Genomic DNA, 14,406 nt, shown 5'->3' with positions numbered 1-14,406 from the left:
CAAGATGGACCAGATTGTGAAGTCACTGATAAGTGTTGGGGTTTAAATCTCGGCCCGTGCCGGGACAGAACACACCCAGACAATATGGTTCCACATGGAGAGATTTAATGAGAGAAGAGTAGAAGAGAGGAAAGGAAGCCAACCATGGGCACGAGGTGGGAGCGGGGAAGGGGGCAAGAACAGAGAAAAACAAAGAGTAAGAGAGAATTAAGAGAGAGTAGGGGGCAAGCAGCCCCTTATATAGTCAGGCGCAACAGGCTGTTGCTACGCAACTGTGGGGGCGGAGCATACCTGGCTGTTCCCAGAAAGCTGTGGGGGTGGAGCTTAGACAGAACACCAACGTTAAGGTCAGCTTGACCTTGAAAACAGTGGTGAGTTAGCTGTGCCTGTGAGCAAAGAGGAGGTTTTTGAAATCTGTTCTGGTCGCTATGAGAGTTGCTGGTTTGGAAATGAAGAAAGTTGTAGAAGAGAGGCGAATCACATTTGCTTGCCCAGAGCATGCCGCGGGCCTGCCATGTCCCAGGTGTGCCTGACTGTAAATAGAGACCAGGTCAATCACTGTGCTGAGAGAAGGGGAAAACAGTATAATAAACGTTTTCTGGGGCACAACTCGGGTGTGGTGCTGCACGCCTTCAATCCCAGCACTCAGGAGACAGAGGCAGGAGGATAGTTCTGAGTTTGAGGCCAGCATGGTCTACATAGCAAGTTCACAGCTATACCGAGACCCTGTCTTAAAGAGTATGCTCTGAAAACATACTTACAAGTAATATTATACAGATTGAGCAAGAGATAGACAGGTTGGTAGATAGGTAGGTCATGAATTGGGAATAGAACTTGAAGGGAGAAAGAGGAAAGAGGAAAATAGTGTAATTATAATCTCAAAAAAGAAAATGTATATTATAAATTTTTTTAAAAAAATTAAACCTGGGGATCATTTAGAAGTAGGATCGTGAAGAAGCAGCAAGTCTAACAGCCTGACATAGGAATGACCTCTGGGGACACTGGGACTCAGCTGTTCATCAGGCGTAGAGGGAAAACAGCCTCTTCTTCCCAGCCTCCTCTGTGCTTCCTTGTTCTCTGGGAACGGAAGCTGCGGGTGAGCAGGTGACGGGCCTCTCTTCAGCTCTGGCAGTCCTGAGAGAGAGAGGTCAGGGCATGAGCCAGATTCACTTCCAGACAGATTCTAAAAGTTAAACCGTGATGGACAACAAAGGGACCAGCAGCCTTGGTCAGAGTTCTTACAGCTCCATGTGGCACCTTGAATGGTCAGTCTGTTCTCTGTGAAATGCAGACTGGCATTTGACTTTTCAAAGTAGCTTTTCCTGTTGAGATGGAAATGTTTATCAGAGACACGTGAATCATGGAAAAGAGGAAAATATGGTGCTGTTTGATGAGAGCTTGTGGAGGGCTCTGAAGGCCATTTCAGGTAAACAGTAGGCATGAGTGGCGATGTGTAAATATGGAACCAGCAGGAAACAGGGATAGAAAAGGGGATATGGCATCAAATGGCTTTGGCTTATTGGAAAGATGTTGTTCATGATCTGAAGGAAAAGACAGACACTAAGAGACAAAGCTGCCATTGCCTCTGACTGTGCTGATCTTTCCAGAAACTACCAGAGGCGCCTTTATTGGAAAGACAGCTGTGGACTGTAGGCTAATTTATTGCCAGGGTGAATCAGCGCCAGTCCTTTATTGCATGGGAGAGATTCTAATGGGATAAATTTAATAATCCTGAAACAAAACACTCCACGTGTATTGAGCTAGATTCTTAATTGGAAGCCTCCTTCAGCATAACCCTTGTAGGGTGCACATTGAAGAAGCATGCCACATACTGAGCACAAAAAAAGTTGCATCTTTCTTTTTCTAGTTAATTCCGTAGAAATCCCATATGTCATAATAGCAGGCAAGCCAGTTGTCTGTGTCCGAAAGAGATAACCCCTTATCTGTGGAGGTTATCTCAAATTAGGCCACGGAGATCAGCACAATCCAAGGCAGCCGTGGCTCTCTCTTAAGTGTCTTAGTTATAGGACTTCAGGGCTTTCCCAATCCCCTTCTCTGAGGTTTTACAGCCCTAGGCTGCACTTGCTCCTCACTGCCTCATGGTGGCGCTACTTAACAGGACCCCAGTACAGTCCTGTGCTGCTGGGAACCACGCCCATCCCACGCCGGAAGTAATCAGGCGGCCCCAGCTGTGCTACTTCGAGGCTTCTTATACATTTACCACTTAAGAAGCTATTTCCCTCCTAGTCCCTTCATTCAAACAGTGGGCCAGATTTTCTATAAAATCCTCAAAATAAAGGATCTTGAAACTGAATTTTCTGATATTTCAAGTCTGGTAGGTCCCTACTGTTAGAAACCTCAATACACATACTGTGTTTGGGGATTGGTTTTGTTTGTTTGTTTGTCTTGCTTTGCTTTGCTTTTTCCCATCCTATGGGTGGTACCATTTGAGCTCACAGTATCATCTGACCTTAGAGAACTTGTCACCGCCGCAGTCCATTTTCACTGGTGAAAGAAAATTTTACTTTATGTCCTGACCCTCTGTACATGCAAGTTCACAACTACCGCAAAGATCAAAGGTAAGTACCTAACCCCCAAAGGTCAATTCTTCCCATTCTGTGTACAGAGGGTGCTGATCACTCATTGAGAAAGGCTTTGGGCCTAAAATGACACCTAGACAGAGGAGCGATGTTGTCATAGAGTTCCCTGACTTTGCCATTTCTGCAGATGAACCTAAGGATGTAGGATGCAGTCTGCAAGAGCAGCTGGGGAACAATGAAGGGAGGAGAGATTTGGACGAAGGGAAGAGGCTGGGGAGGACGGTAGAGCCAAGAGCCTGGAGAGATGCATCATGGGTAGTGTGCTTCATGAGAAAGTTCTCTGTTCCAGCATTGGGCATTAGGACCGATGGCTGCCAGACCCATTGTTTTCCAAAAGCAGCTGTTCCGGGTGCAGCTAACAGGGCATAGCTGAGCAGGCCAAGCTGAGGGCTTGTCTGTTCAGCAAACAAGATGCATAATTTATCATCCGAATTGGAATACTTTTAGAACAAAAGGAGCACTGTAAAAATAAAACCAGGGCACAGGTGTAAGCAGAAAGGAAACCAGGGCTAGAATCGCCTGAGCCAATAATTGTGAATAATACATTATTCTGGTTACTAGGGAGGCTGGGGGAGGGGGCAAACTGTGCCACCCAACGGTGACATGATTGGAGAGATGTGTATGGAGGAGCCATTCACAAGGCAATTGCCAGCAACCATTCGAGGTGATATTCAGCAAGTGCCGACCAACTGGTATTCACAGAGCATGGCAGGAAAGCCTGGGTGAAAAAGCCTCAGCTCAGTTATATCCGGGCACCGACCTTGGCTCACACAAGGTACATGGTCTGAACATCCACTACTTGGGTTGGTTTGTTGATTGAGTGATTGATAACTCGACCAGCGAGTGAACCACATGCTCTGTTCAAACTACCGCATCTCCTCTCCTCTCCTCTCTCTCTCCAGAGAGAGACATGCTAGGGTTCAGGCCCTGCTCAGCCACCTACTTTGAGATCTTGAACTCTTTCTCTATCAAATCGGCCTCCTGAGTGCTGGACAAACAGGCCTGCTTCCTCCCTCCCAGCTCTGCTAATACCATAGTCTTTGACCTCTTAGCTTCTGGAACTGCAGGGAATGGCTTTGTTGTTGCTAAGCCGCCATGTTCGTGAGTTTTGTTTTGGGTATATCTGCATAAATGGACCAAAGTAATTCCTATAGGACTGCCTCGTGCTATTGTAAATGCAGAAATTAAACAAGATGTTGTCAACAGAATGTTCAATGGTTCCGGATGCAGAAGGGGTCAAGAGATCATAGCTGTGGTTCCTATTCTAGGGATCATACTAGAAGCAAAAAGGAGGACCAGGACCATGCCTGGGAGAATCCAGAAAGGACACTGGGTAATAGCACTCCTTATGTTGTAACTAACTTCACAGAAGACTTTGTTACTGCTGGTGGCTGGGGTGTTTAGGGCATTATCTAGAGTCCTCTCCTGTCAACTGAAGAGATAGCTCCTACTGCCTTAACTAGTGCATGCATGTGTCATCTCGCAGAGTGAGGGACAGAGGGGACTGTTGCCAGGGTTGGTTAAGTTATGCCTCTCACTATTTCCTATGTCCGATTTGGTCACATATATCATCCGAAATGTGGCTCGCCCAAATTAGGTTGTGTCATAAAATATATGTTAAGTCATAAATATTTAGAATTTTTTTTTTCTTTTTTTTTCGGAGCTGGGGACCGAACCCAGGGCCTTGCGCTTGCTAGGCAAGCGCTCTATCACTGAGCTAAATCCCCAAACCCCTAAATATTTAGAATTTTATCAAAAGATTCCCATAATGATTTTTCTAAACAGCACCATGTTGAAATAATAATGCTGTTAGATACATTTTGGTTACATAAAATACACTCTTAAGATGAGTCTCAATTTTTTTTAAATATTTAACGTGGGTAACATATTAATGAGGATCATGGCTCTTCTTCGAAGCTCACGCTGTACTCATGCACTTCAGTGCTGTCTCCTGCCCACCGGAGGCTGTGTCTGACCAATGCAGGGCTCTCCACCTCAGCTGCCTCCTCCCAGCTGGGCTACAACATTGTCTCCCACTTTACTTACTTAAAATACAGCTTAAGCTCCCAATTACCAGGTGAGGGAGCTCACACCTTTAACCCCTATACTCTAGAGCAGAGAGGCAGGTGAATCTCTGACTTCAAGGTCTGTGGAGAGAGGCCCTGTCTCAATAAACAAACAAGCAAAAAGAGCTCTGGATCTGAGGATGAACGAGTACAAGGAAAGTTCAAGTCACCTGCTCACTCTGACAACTCCGATGGACAGGTGACGTGGAACTCTGCTCGCTCAGGTTTCATGTTACCTGTGCACTCCGGTGGGTCACTAGCTGTGACTTCTGATGGGACTGAAGCTTTTTTCTGGCTTGCTAGACTGAAAACCGCCCTCAGCTTCAGGCACTTTATGCCCCTAACCTGCTACAGGTTCATTTGAGGGGGGAAAAAAGGATAAACTGTGAATGTCTAGATTCTAATTGAGGTTGTTCATTTCCATCTTCATTCTATCTTGTTCTACATCACCAGCAAAGACAGTTCTCCATCTTAGAGGTAACACTGTCTCCATGGCTACAGCCTCCAGAATATTTTAGTTTTTTTTTTTTTTTTAATCATTAGGCATAAAAAAAGCACACTTACAATTGCACTCTTCCTATTCGGTTCTCCCTAAAGCTGGCAGTTGCACTTTTTTCATGGATGAAACATATGTATATATAATACATATATGGTGTATATAATTAATATATACATTACATATATGTGGTGTGTATGATATATACATTATATTATATATTATATTTATACTATATACTAATATATATAATTATGTGTAATGTATATGTATTATATATTTGTATTATTAGCAAGCATCATTTCGAAGATCAAGAAAATGAATATGTTTTCAAAACTATTTAAGGAAACCAACTTACAACAGTTCAGTGTTGCCGGGCAGACACTTTCCTTTACTCAGTGTAGAAATGAACCCAGGTAAAGCCTGTCCTCCCAACGGGCCCTTCTTTGGAGATTATCTCTTTGCCTGGTGAATCTATAGCTCCAATTCGGAAACAAATGATATCATAAATTATAGTATGAAGGGTGCCACAGGGTTGTTCAGTCTCTGACGAAAATCTAAGGCCTGTGTCCTCTTGAATAAATAAAAATCATCATGATGCCCACAGTCTGGAGTGACCCTGCTCTCAGCGGTGCTCTCTGCCAGGGTCTAGGAAAAGCCCGGTTTCCACTGGCTTTGATGTCATCTCGGTCACAGGGAGGAGTTTTGCCCCAGTGCCGGTGGATTCTGGAAAGCCTGGTAGAACTTTCCCCTGGAGAACAGGCTCCTTCCCCCTTCATCTCATGCACATAACACAGGCATTTTCTGTGTAAAATGGTGTCTCTCACACTCGTAGCGTTCATTACTAAATGATTTTTTAGGATATAGTGTTGCACGGTAACATAAGCCACATTTTTCGGGGCGTTTTCCTCCTGACTCTTGGGATGTTTGCATCTTTCGGCTAGGCATAATTTCTGCTCGCTTATGTGAGTTTCGTTTCCGGGTGTTAGCGATCAAATCTGAGGCGTATGCATGCTAAGCAATCGCTACCACAGAGCTTCAGCCTCTGGGTTTCTAAAAGAGTGAGTTCTTTGCTAAAGCTCATCTGTCCATAGAGAGTAGAGACCATCCACACAGCTAGTGAGGTGACTTAATCTAGAAACAATTGAAGCGATTATAGCATAAATACCTTAGAAGACCAATGGCCTCGTTTCAGGATAAGGTGGTTAATCCAAGAGCTGCTTTCTAGTCGCCCATGGAATTGTGATTTAAAAAAGTAAATAAATAAAGCACTAGAGGGCAAAGCAGTAGCTTTGAAAGGCGTGACTGAGGGGTTGTGAAAATCCTGCAGTTGATTCTTAGGTTCTGTGTAAAACACACATACACATGAACGCATGCAAGCACGCACACACACACGCACGCACACACACACACACACACACACACACACACACACACACACACACACACACACACACACACGTGTATATATGCCATTGTGGGGTTGGGGGAGCAGAAGATACCACCTCATGTGACACTTTTTAGTGGGACCAAATCCCGTAGGCTCAGAGCCTTCAGAAAGGCTCACCTAACTGGGCCTCCGGCCACACTGCTTGCACCTGTTTTATGCCTAGGACAGCATGAACCATGATGGACTTGCTCAGAGCAAGCATTTGCTATCATGCCCCTGCCCTTTAATCCTGACTGCCAGTCTTAGCTGTGTGATCTTGGGTCACTAGCTCACTGGGGTCTCTGTGCTTCACTCTCATTTTCTTTTTCTTTTCCTTATACTTAAATATTTCATTCACTTAAAAAAAAGTTTCAAAACGTTATGTACAGGAGGTAGAGGCTGGGAGTCCTGACCAGGGTCGGATGGGAGAAGGGCAGCAGCCTCCCAGCCTGCTGCATGGTTCCGCCCCTAGTCCTGCTGCCTCATGATCTTCATGTGTTTAAAAGCAAACACTCTACACAGGCATGCATGCCCCCCAACATACACACACATACACACACTCACACTCACACTCACACAAAATCTGCCACCCTGGAAACTTGTCTTGAGACCCTCACCTGCCCACAGAAGCACTGTTCTCTTGAAATGACCTCTTGGGCTGAGGGGACCCACAGAGGCAGAACAAGGTGGGATTAAGAGGAGCACAATGAAGGCTGTAAGGGTCAGTTCTAGAGTTTCTCTAAGCCTTTTGGGTCTGTTTCCTCAGTTTGTAAAGTGGACAGTCTCTTTTGGTCCTACCTACCCCAGCCCCAAGGTGCAGGGACAGAGGAGAGGGACAAGAAGACACTTTTGGAGACATGGGAGCACTGGGGGATGGTGGGAGGCATCCAGAGAACCCCTGGCCTGTGGAGTCCCAGGCAGCCACAGTGAGGGACAGGCTCTTTTAAGTCCTGCCCGTCCCCTAGCTGGTCCAGGTGCTGGGAGATGCCTAAGAAGAAGGGGAACCAGAGCTCCCTGTGAGTGTTGAGGAAGGTCACAGATCCCACCTGATGCCTGTCCTCTCTTGACCCCGCCCAGCTTACTTTGGGGAAAAGGTGTGGGACGACAGGGAGGCAAAGGAGCTGGGAGCTGCAGCACCTTCTGGGGAGGGACAGACAGTAGCTTGTGACTAAGGTGGTGGGGGTATGTGTGTGACAGAAGGGAGTGTGACATCCATGTGAGAGTCCTGGGCAGGTACTGGAGGACCTCCACTGAGGGGCTGTCTGTGTGGAAGCTGTATTCTATGCCTACCAGGTTCGGCTCTTCCTCATGGTCCTGTTGTCGGCACTGCCCTCTGCTAGGTACAATGGTTTAGCCTTGGTCAGCCAGCTCTTGTATCCAATAGAGAGCATGGAACACCTCCTCACAGGTCCTGGGGAAGGACAGACGGTAGATCATGACCAAGTAGGTGGTAGGTGGGGGTGCAATAGGAGGGGGAATGTGACGTCGGGTAAGGGGGTGTCACGTGTACGTTACTGAGGTTCTCCAGCTGAGGGGCCGGCCTCACCATCGTGGCTGGCTGTCTTGAAGCTGTGCCCCATGCTCATCATGTCCGGTTCTATCTTGCCAGTGTCACTGATGAAGCTGCTGTAGTTATCACCCTCTACCCGGTGCAGTGGCTTGGTCTCGGGCAGCCAGCTTTTACCTACCACTCGGCAAGCATCGGTGCACATGTCGGCTGTGATGGCACTCATCTCGCTGTCCCTGAAGTTGGGGGAGTAGAACTTGGCAGCGTGGAGGACAGGAAAGCGCAGTGGCTTGCATCGTGTGTTAGGGGAAGAACAGATGTGGGTGCCACAGCTGTTGGCAGTGTGTTCCAGTCACAGAAGGAAGCCAGGAGCCGCTGCAGCAAGACCTTGTGCCGCAAGCCTGTACCAATGAGGCGGTGCCCTTGTCCTGATGTACACATTGGTGCCCGTCACGAGCCCCGGCTTCTCTGAGGGTCACCTTCATTATAAAGCTTTGGGTTGCAGCGATTGCCAGTCTGGTTGGTAGCTTCAGCTGAGAGAGATGCCGGGTCTTGCCAAACTCGTTGAACATGACTGCGGGACTCAAAGACCACCTACTCACAGAGGGCCTCTACCTTCTCAGCTTCTGGCCAATGTTCAATACATTGTATATGGATACATGTTATGGATCTGACAGTGCTGCTCTTCTCTGCCCTCCTCACCCACATCTTCCTTTTCATCTTCGTTGTGGTGGAGCTGGGGCTGTCACTGGTGTAAGCACTGGAGGGACCTGGGCTGCTCCGCTCTGCCGTGCTGGGAACACACGCACTGCAACCACAGCCGCTGCTGCTGTAGCTGTGGCCGCTAAGACTGGCTAGGGCATCCGGTTAAGGGCCAGGTCTAGCATGGAGAACTTGGATATCTTGAGGTTGCTGTTGTTGCCACCACTGCCTCCAGCCTCCTCCTGGCTGCTATCCCACAGCCTCTTGGCCATGAGTGTGCATTGCACTGAGTCCAACTCCTGTTCTGTCTTGACCCGTGACACAAGGGGCAGTGGCGAGCTACAGGACTCCGAAGCTCTGAGGCTAGGGCCTCCTCTGGGTGTGGGCTCTGGGAGTCGCAACTTGGCGAGCTAACTTTGAGAAGAACTCTGTGCCTTTCTCCATGATCTGGATCTGCAGGAAGCCGGCTGTGTAGATGAGCAGGAACTGGTCCCCCATGTTCATGCGCAGCCGGCCTGCATAACAAAACGTGAGGATCTGCTGGAATAACTGGCCACATAGGCCGGCAGCTCTACCACGGCGCTGTGGCTGCCGTTGAATTGGTCCCGGAAGAAGGAGCTGCTGGCAGCCAGCACAGCACAGTGTGCTTTGAAGGCATGGCCCCTCACCACCACTGACACATCACAGTACAGCCCCTGTAGCCTCTGCTCATTGGTGCACTCAAGGATGCTGCTGCCAAAGTTTGGAATCTTCAACTGGAGGGTCTGTGCCATGGCAGCACTGGGTGCCCCTAGTTTTAGTTTACCCCCACATCTCTCTCCTCTTTCATTATCTTAAAACTTGTGTGATTTTAGTGCCAATCTCAGGGGATGTCCGTGAGGATTAAAAATTAGTGTGTGTGCAACACCGTTCTTAACTGGTGCTTTGTTGGGGTCTGATCAGTAGCGATGTTAAGCAACCAACCAGAGTCTGCTAAGCAAAAGGTGGCTTTTTTGATTGTTTAATAAGCTAGGACTCATTTTCACAAAAGATGTGTTGATACTTTTGTTGCTATCTCCTTGTAAGTTGGTAAAGCAATTCAGTTAGTCTGGGAGTTCCCATCATGCCATTTATATAGGGGACCGTGGGCACAGTATCTACGGTACGACATGCATGAGTATTCTCTATGGATCCTACAGTTCACTAGCCAATAATAAAATCATAGCACATTAAATCATTACATGCTCAAAAAGCATTAGCTCATTAAAACATTAAATACTTACAATTATAAGTTTTGCAAATCTGATTTTTTTTTTCACTTTTTTAATAAGCCAGCAAGTGGGGGGCGGGGGATAACCAGGCCTCCCTTGAGCAGTAGGCTTAAACTCTAGCCTTCGGGGTATTTTCTAAAATAACCATGTCTTGTTTAACCACGGGTGGGAAGGGCTGGAGTGGATGGCGGCAAGCAGTTCAGAGAGGTGCTTTACTATGGTTTCATGTGGAAACAGCACTCCCCCAGGCTCTGCCCAGAAGAGCAACCCTGGCAAACAGAAGGCGAGGCAGGCTGCAGGGCCCGGGACCAAGATGGTTGCTATGGTGCCCCTTGTTAGAATGTTTTCAGGCACAAGACTCAAAAACCACACCCCAGGCCCCCACCCCAGAGTTCCCCCACACCACTGAAGGCCAGGAAGGAGCCCGGCTGGCACTTCAGTGATGACAGCAGCCATCTCCCTGTCTCTTCTCTCAGCTGCTCCGTCTCATCCACAGACCTGTGGCCACCGCGATCATATCTGACTGTAAGCACTGTCTGTTCCTCCTGAGCGACAATCTGGAAACTACTAGATCTTGAAGTCAGCTTGGTAGTTTATGAGTAAAAGGTAACGGTAGGATGCACCAGGTATTTCTCGGCATTTGAAAGTTTAGCTATGACAGAAAGGTGTGTTGGAGTGGGAGTTCAGGAGAAAGTGAGGTTAAATGAAAGGGTGCTCTTGGAAACAAGGACCCTGGGATACTTTCTGAGAGGACAATGACTGAAGAAATGTAAATTTTCCTCTCTCCCTCTCCTCCTTCCCCTCCCCTCCTCTCCCCCTCCCCCCCTTTCCCCTCTCTCCCTCCCCTCTCTCTTTTTCCTCTTAGTATTTCTAAATTTTGTGTTTTTCACCAGAGACCAAAATCCTCGCACAAAGATATTTTTTTTTTCTGAGCTTCCGGAGTCTTTGTTGCAACAAAGATAACTTATTCAGACACTAGTTAGCCCAGGGAGGTTAGCTAAGAGGGGCGTGTGAAGACGCGTGGTAGCCATGCAGGATTACCGTAGATGCTTCCTTTTCAATCATTTCGTTCATAGGTGACATGGTGCTTCTTAGGGATCAAAGCGGGAACTTAGAGTCCCCTGAGACTGGAATTCAACTCTGTCCCCAATTCATAACCTCTCCAATCTTGAAGAAATTATCTAATTTCCCTAAGCCTCAGTGCCTTATCTGTGGAGTGAGGTGAGCTATTATTTCCTTGTGAGGTTGTTATGGGGATCGAATGACATATTGTACAGGACACAGTGAGCAGGTGCCAGCACCATGATGAGGGACATAGAGTCTCGTGGCAGGAGGTGACTGTGGTAACAGCAGCTTTCCACTGCTCTGTCTTGTTCCCTTCCCGCTCCTGCTGAACCCCTTCCTCCAGGCCGCCTTCTTCTTGTTCGCCTCCTTTTGTGTGGCCCTCTGGAGCTTATTGGGATTATTTGCATGGGCATGGAGATTACTTACTGGATTGTGACCAGCTTGCCTTTGTCTACACCTTGGAAGACGGCACTCTCCCTGCTGAGCAACCATTAACTACAAATAGCTCTCCAGGGAGCAGTGAGCTCCGCCCATCTCTGAGCTCCGCCCCATCCCTGAGCTCCGCCCCATCTCTGATGGACTGTTGACAGTGCCTGGCTTTTTGTAGTGTAGGTTCTGGGGATTGAACTCACATCCTCAAGCTTGTAAGGCAAGTACTTTACTGACAAAGCCATCTCCCACCCTCTAATTTTATATTTTCAAAGAGATCCTTGCAGAGTTTGTATGCAACTGTGAGTTTTAAAAAAATAAAGCCTCTTTCTTAACTCCATCTTCGCAGTAGCAGCAGCGGCGTCCACGGGTTAGCAGCCAATGTGCAGCTCTTTAAGCAAGAGATGTGCATTAGGATCCTCTAAAAAAGCAAAACTGATGATACATAGATAGATAGATAGATAGATAGATAGATAGATAGATAGATAGATTTATATATACATGCACACATATGTATATATACATGTATGCATATACATATACACACATATGTGATATATAAATATATATAATTATAATGGCTTAAAGGCTGTGATCTAGCTAGTTTAGTGATAGCTGTCTCCTGGCAGGAGGCCATGGACACTAGACTTGCTCAGTCCGTGAGGCTGGCTGTCTCAGCAGTCTCAGTCTGCTGCTGGAGTCCTGGAAGATTCCTAGAGAGCTGCTGGTCTTCAGTCTACGTTGGCACCCAGTGAAGGAAGGCCTGCCTGCCTGCCTACAGGATAGGGGAACGGCCACTGGGAGTAAGGGCAGCATACAAAAAGCATCTCCTTTTGTGTGGGCTGCCACCAGAAGGTGTGACCGCTGGCTGTTCCCAACAAATGATCTGATCAATCCCCACAGAGGTGTCCAGATGCTTGGACTTCAGTTGACTCCACACGTGCTCATGCTGACAGCCACCATGACAGGTTAGAATAGTGAAGAGAGACAGTAAAGTATCCTGAATCAATGGAGGAGCATGAACAATACATCTGAGATATTTTATCTTTTATGCAATTACTAGATTTTCCCTTTTGTGATTTACTCTCATTATGTGTCTGGGTGGGGTACATGTACACGAGTGTAGATGCCCTTAGGGCCACCGGTGCCAGCCCCTCCCCCGGGTCTTAGTTACACAGTGTTATCATCCACACCCACAAGTATGGGTGCTTGAGTGAAATAGGGTCCAAGAACAATGTTTGTCCACTATTGACCGCTGAGCTGTCTCTTCAGCTCTGTATTTTATTCTGGTGGTTTCGGTCAGGACTTCACATACATGAGGTCTTCCAGGGAGCCAGCTGGGAATGAGGTGTTCATCCCTCAGTCTACCCTGGGCAGCCAGAAAGGCCTGGCTTTCTCAAGTCCTCAGCGCCCTCCTGCACTTTCCCCAGCACTGCACAAACAGCCGTTCTCCTCTAGAAAAAGGCAGGAAGTGTGACTCTGGATGCTGGGAGAGAGTGATTGCTTCCTGCTCCCACGGTGGGGATACAAGTGAGTAGAAATTCTCATAGGCAATTTCCTGATTGAGTTTGACCTTGACAGTGAAGATACACAGCAGATAAACTAACAGCAAAACAGGATCCCACCCTACCTGAAGCTCAGACCATCAAAATGTTTTCTTTCAAGCTTCAGGAGCAGAAGTTTTCAACAAAGCGCCCAGGCTGAGGCTGTGACTCTGTGGGCAGGGGGCTAACAGAGAGGATGTGTTGGCCTTGTGCTTAGCATGCCCAGGTCCAGGCTCAGTCCCAGCATCCAAAAACAAGCACTAAGACAATCCTGTCAAAGTTCTGCCTGCACTCTACTTGTGTATGCTGCAGAGAGAGGCTTCTGGGTTATACTGGTTATTCCCTGGGCTATGAACACTACCCAAGTGAACTTGGAAGTTTTGCTTTGTTCTGTTTGTTTTGAGACAGGGTTTCTCTGTGTCGCTCTGGCTGTCTTGGTATTCACGCTGTAGACCAGGCTGGCCTCGAACTCATAGACATCCACCTCTACCTCCCAAGTGCTGGAATTTAAAAGTGTGCACCATCTAGAAGCTAACCACTGTTCTGCTCAGGATTGGGGGTGGGGTGCCCCTCTGCAGAGGTAGAGCAGATTCTGATTCAGGACTAGTACATACAGCAAGCCTCAGCTCCCCAGCCTGACTCCTCTGAGTCTTACATCCGCTGGACATTTTGCCAGCTTCTCTTAAGGGCTATGTGAGAACACACTTGTGAGTTTTCCAGTCCTGTCTGCTGGCCTGAAGGGACCCCGCTGTCCCTTCCTGGTGTGTTAGGTAAGCCGTCTCTGCCACCTTCACTCTCAGTCATGAGGTGCTGCATTCAGAGAGCTCCTGGGCTTCACCCTTGCGGCATTTTATAATTCCATCCCATAAACCTGTGCGGAGACCGACTTATTGTCATCCTACTTCTTTTGGCATCTGTAGCTGATAAAATGGCCACATACATGTCACAGCTATGTCTAGTGGGGAATGCTGAGGAATGAGGGCTTTGGGGGACTCAAAAGGAAATCTTCGCTCTGTCTTTGCATTCTCCTGAAAAGCAAGTTGGGATTGAAAGGGTTAATTCGGCTTCTATTTCACACTGTAGGCCATCTTTAAAGGAAGTCAGGACAGGAACTCAAACAGGGAAGGAACCTGGAGGCAGGAGCTGATGCAGAGGCCATGGAAGGTGCTGCTTACTGGCTTTCTCACCTGCTTTCTTACAGGACCAGCAGCCTAGGGATGGCACCACCCACAATGGGCTGGGCCCTCCCCCTTCAATCACTAATTAAGAAAATGCCCTCCAGGCCAGAATTCATGGAGGCATTTCCTCAATTGAAGTT

The 14,406-nt window shown here is 47.6% G+C and overlaps 1 protein-coding gene and 1 pseudogene across 2 annotated transcripts in view; one reads left to right on the top strand and one right to left on the bottom strand.

The window, feature by feature from the left end:
- Positions 1 to 14,406, top strand: part of Ncald (neurocalcin delta) — a 176,290-nt gene that overhangs the window by 112,586 nt on the left and 49,298 nt on the right. The window lies entirely within an intron of this gene.
- Positions 8,103 to 9,573, bottom strand: LOC116910660 (annotated as a pseudogene).

Source organism: Rattus rattus, chromosome 1 (assembly GCF_011064425.1).
Source record: "Rattus rattus isolate New Zealand chromosome 1, Rrattus_CSIRO_v1, whole genome shotgun sequence".
In the NCBI taxonomy this organism is placed as follows: domain Eukaryota; kingdom Metazoa; phylum Chordata; class Mammalia; order Rodentia; family Muridae; genus Rattus; species Rattus rattus.
Note: the sequence above shows the minus strand (reverse complement) of the source record. Positions and strands in the feature narration are given on the sequence as shown.